Raw genomic sequence first — 5,300 nt, 5'->3', positions numbered from 1 at the left:
GCTAGGGCAGAAGGGAGACCGGCGGGGTCGCGATCGGTGACCGAGAGCCGGCGGCCAGTGGTCGGGATCTCACGGCTAGGGCGACGGGCAGTGACGAGGGGAAGAGGTGAAACCCTTAGCCGAGGGCTATTGTACGCAGAGGGGAAGAAGAAACCGCCGCGGCCGGCGGTTAGTGCTCCGGCGGTTAGGGCTCGGAGGCGTCGGGCGCAAGGGGGAGAAGGTCACGGCGTCGGGGGGTTTCGGCAAGATAAGAAAAAGAAAACAAATTAAGTAAATAAAAAGGAAAAAGGAAATGCAATTATAAACATTTCCTCGCTTAACTGGGGTAGCCAAAACAGGCTTTTCCGGGCCCTATTTTTATCCCCGTGAACTCGTCCATACGAGCTCCGAAAAATTTCCGAAAAATTTCCAAAAATTCCGAAAAATTCCCTTATTAATATTTCCTATTTTTCGGTATTTTACAAAGTGACCCTCCAACAATCATTATTGGGTATTTTTAGGTATGTAAACGAGTCGAACCGAGCCGAACAGTATTAGGCTCGAGCTCGGCTCGAGCTCGAATCGAGCTTTTATCACAAGGCTCAAGCTCGGCTCATTTTAGAATTATCAAGCTCGCGAACAGTTCGTGCTCGGCTCGTTATTAGCCTGATTATCAAAGTTAACGAGCTTAACTCGTTAAGCAAGCTTGGGCTCGTTTAGAGCTCATTTTTGGCTCATTTTAGAGCTCATTTTTTGGCTCATTTTAAAGCTCATTTTAAGGATCGTTTTAGAGCTTGTTTTTTGGGCTTGTTTTAGAGCTCAATTTTTGGCTCAGTTTAAGGCTCATTTTTTTGGATCGCGAGCCTATAAACGAATATGTTCGCGAGCTCACGAGCTAAATATCCTTAAGCTCAAGCTTGGCTTGATAAAACTGTCAAGCTCGAAATCAAGCTCGACTCGATAAGATAAATAAATGAACTCGAATGAGCTTTTTACTGAATCGAGCTCCGAATAGCTCGCGAACCATTTGGTTCATTTACATCCCTATATTTTGCTTCTCATGAAGAGAGTCTAAAGAGGCATGGAAGTCAGAAAAATCAAACCTAGAGGATCCCGTGACATATGCAAAAGAGTGCCTAGGAGGTTCTGGATGTCCGGAAGGTTGCAGGAATCCTGATGATGAGGGCTCTTGGTGGTACTCGGTGTCTTCTACAATGGAGGGTATAGTCTTGAGGTGTAAATCAATAATCACCCAATTCGCGGGGTCACGAACTGAAGTACACTCGGGGCAAGGAAGGGGTAATGGAAAACCATTGGTCCTAGGGAAGGCAAACCCATTCTCATCCCGACAAATCATCTTCATAGCAAGATAAGAATCGATATCGATCTTGTCATTACCATGAATTACCTCTAATCCATCAAGCGCACAACCCAGATTGAATGCTACTTGGGTGATCAATCCACCAAACACTATCATCCCTGAAGATGCCTTAGCTACCCTTACCAAAGTTTACAAAAAATGAAATCCAGAATCAAAATCAACTTTATTCAACATTGCCCAAAGAGAATAGAGTTCTATCTTTCTAACTACCCCATCACTCTCTCCTCGACTAAAGATCGTTTTGCTCATCACTCGGTGAAGGTATCTAAAGGTCGGGTTTTGCATGTAGGATGCCTTGGCTCTAGAGGGTTCATAAGGGTCTTTTGATTTGGTTATCGATGTCCAAAATTTATTCCATCTTATTTCATCATCAAATCCACATGCACCACCAATGGGTAAGCCAAAACAATTATTGAAATCACTAAAAGTCCATCGAACTTCTTTATTCATCATCCTAAAAGTTACGACCCCTACATAGTCATCCTCAGAAAAAAATTTAACATCAATCAAGCTCAAAAATTCAAGGACTAGGCAGGGGTAAGTCGGTGCATGAGCGTACATAATATCATTCCAATCTAAGGAACTAATCATCCAATCTACATCATCCCTAATTCCTAGCATATCCATAGTAATAGGATCCATATATTTAGTGCATGTAATCTTCTTAGCGACAAGGATATCATATCTAGCTTTTTGTTCATGATTTCTAAAAATAATATTGAACTCATTTTCGTTACCTTCGTCGCGTGCCACCCTTTTTCCTTTGCCTTTTGAAGAAGACGCCTTCCCTTTGCCTTTGTCGCCTCCTTGTGCATCTCCTTCGCCAGATCCACTACTTCCTCAATGAAGTCTCTTCAAGATCTACGACATGGTGCAAGGTTGAGGAATTTCTTGTGGAGATGGGTCTTGAGGATGGGAGAGGAAGAGAGGAAGGAAAATAAGAGAAGTTTCTTCTCTCTTTTCGGATTTGTGGCTTGAAGAACTGTTAGATCTAGATGTAGATCTAAGCAAAAATGAGCTCTAGAGGTGGGAAATTAGGGTTTAATGAGGTGTAGTAGGGAGGAGAAGGCTTTTGGGAGAGAAGGAGATGAAAATAGGGTTTTTTTGGAGAAGTGGGTGGCACACACGGGTAGGGGCACGACCGTGTCTTATAGACACGGCCGGGTTAGGTTGGATTCTGCACGACCGTGCCGATTGGCACGACCTCCTATTTTCTCCCCTCGGCTAAGGTCGCACAGCCATGCCAATTGGCACGATCCATTCCGCCCTCTTCTCTACACAAGTCTCACGGCCGTACCAATTGGCACTGCTTGAGTCTTCTCCTTCTCTTGCAGTCTTGCACGGCTGTGCCGATTGGCACGACCTATGTCCTTCTTCTCTCTGCATAGGCCACACGGTCGTGCAAGGTTACACGGCCCGTGGCCTTCATCCATCTGTTGGCTTCGCACAGCCATGTGGGATCACACGACCGACTTCTTTAAGCTCACGGTGCCTCGCCTTTCGCTCTTTCGGTTCCTCTGACGCCTCCACGCCTATGAAACAATCACGACCAGCTCATGGAGGTTCTGCACATCCTGAAAATGAATACCCAAAAGTAAAGAAATAATAAAAAAATACTCGACTAAACTCACCAAAACTAGAACAACGAACGAGAATGAAAAACCCTTGGGTTGCCTCCCAAGAAGCGCTTGTTTTAGGTCTTTAGCTCGACCCCGTTTTAGTTAATGTGGATTAAACCCGTGGAAGCATGGCTCTCCTCCTAGGGTTAATGCTCCTGTTTGCACCTTTAGTTTCACTCGTGCAGGACAAATGTATTTCTTATTGCTCATTGGAGGGGAACTCTCATGGAAACTGTACTCCTCGACTTTGTGTATGTTGATCTTGTTAGAATTTCCCTGAGAAGAGGGGTTGCAGATGGAGGAATCAGATAAATCAAATTCAATCTTTTCTTTGTTGATCTCCAAAGATAACCTATGATTTTTCACATCAATGATGACTCCAGCTGTGGCAAGGAATGGTCTTCCAAGGATGATCAGTATCTTGGGATCCTCCTCCATATCCAAGATAATGAAATCTGTAGGAACGATACATCCACCCACTTCTACTGGCACGTCTTTCACTATTCCCATTGGGTATCTACATGAATGGTCAGCTAATTACAGTGCCATAGTAGTCAGTTTAATGTTTTTGGAGGCCCAGCTTCTTACATAAAGAGTACGGAAGTAGGTTAACGTTGGCCCCCAAGTCGCAGAAAGCTCTTAGTATGAGTTCAAAACCAATTTTGCATGGTATGGAGAATCTTCTTGGATCTTGAAGTTTTGGTGGAGTATTTGCCATAAATAGACGCTGCAATTCTCTGTTAATGCTACGGTCTCGAATTTGCCCTTCTGCCTCCTGTTAGATAAAATACCCTTCAAGAACTTTACGAACTTCGACATTTGATGAAGTGCATCTATCAGTGGCACTTCTACATAAATTTTCTTGATCTTCTTTAGGAATCGGTTGAACTTTTCATCATTCTGGGAGGTTATCAGTTTTTGAGGGAAAGGAATCGTCTAACTCTGTGGGGGAACTTGAGGAGTTCCTTCAACTTTCTTAGTAACCTCCTCTCCGTCCCTGTTTTGAGTCTAATTGGGCATTAGGGGAGAGGGATCTTTCTCTGAGTCAGTTTCCTTTTGAGTAATGATTTGGGGGTCTCCCAAAGTTCGTCCGCTCTTCAGCTCGATGCGGTTGTAGTGTTCCACTGGGTTTATATCTGGCTTCCTTGGGAATGCTCCCTGTGCTCTTGAGATGGATTGGGCTATCTGGGTTATCTGACTGTCTTTCATCTTTTGATGTTTCTAAGAATTTTCCATTCTTTGAGTTAACAGCTTGATCTCATTCTTCATCTCTTTTTGCTATGAGAGAGCTTCTTCAAGCATCTTTTCAATCCTGGACAATTGTGAAGGTTACTGTTGAAAAGTCTGTTGTCCAGATGAGTAGTTCTACTGCCCATGTGAGTAGCTCTGTTGTTTTGTTGACCCTTGGTCCTGATTGTTCCGGTATGAGAAGTTTGGGTGATTCCTCCAACCTGGATTGTATGTGTTGGAGTACGGATTATTTTGCCTTTGGTTGTAGCTGACTATCACATCACACTGCTCAAGTTGGTTTATCTGTGCTTGTATTGGCCTCAGGGGGCAAGTATCTTGAGCATGATCCGTACTTCCGTAAGTCTCGTAAACACAAACTATCACATTGGCCGTGTTGTTGTTCTTCCCCATGGCCTCAAACTTCTTGGTAAGAGCGTCTAGCTTTGCAGACATGAGAGTGACTGCATCTACATCGAACTTCCCTGACGCTTTTATTGGATTACCTGAGAAAGAACCACCAGATCTTTCTGATGCCCACTAATGGTGATTCTGTGCCACATTCTCTATGATCTCTTCAGCTTCATCAAGGCTCTTGTTCATCAGTGCTCCTCCTACTGTAGAATCCAGGGACACCTTCATGTGATAGTTGATTCCATTGTAGAAGGTGTGTAGAACCAACCATTTCTCAAGGCCATGATGGGGGCACTATCTCTGCATACATTTAAATCTGTCCCAGGCTTCAAATAATGATTCTAAGTCTACCTGTTTGAAGCTTGCAATCAGATTTCTCATATGAGCAGTTTTGCTTGGTGGATAGAATTTGTCTAGGAATTTCTGCTCATACTACTCCCATGATGTAATGCTATTTGCTGGAAGGGAATTTAGCCATGGCTTGACTTTGTCTTTCAGAATCCAAAGAGCAATAACCTTACTGATTCTGGAGGGACTTCGTTCACTTTCATGGTGACGCAGATCTCATAGAAAAGCTCTAAGTGGTGATTTGGATCATCGTGCGGTTCTCTTTCAAATTGATTCTGTTGAACCATGTGAATTACTGCAGGCTTGATTTCAAAGTTATTGGCTTCAATTGG

General features: G+C 43.7%; 1 non-coding gene across 1 annotated transcript; it reads left to right on the top strand.

Annotated features, from left to right (window-relative positions):
- Positions 1-4,897: 4,897 nt before the first annotated feature.
- LOC121974061 lies at positions 4,898-5,003 on the top strand. Its single transcript, XR_006109930.1, has one exon. It is a non-coding gene; the product is annotated as a small nucleolar RNA R71 (small nucleolar RNA).
- The last annotated feature ends 297 nt before the right edge of the window (positions 5,004-5,300 follow it).

Source organism: Zingiber officinale, chromosome 4A, assembly GCF_018446385.1.
Source record: "Zingiber officinale cultivar Zhangliang chromosome 4A, Zo_v1.1, whole genome shotgun sequence".
Lineage (NCBI taxonomy): Eukaryota > Viridiplantae > Streptophyta > Magnoliopsida > Zingiberales > Zingiberaceae > Zingiber > Zingiber officinale.
The sequence above is the reverse complement of the archived record's forward strand: the minus strand, read 5'-3'. Positions and strand labels throughout refer to the sequence as shown.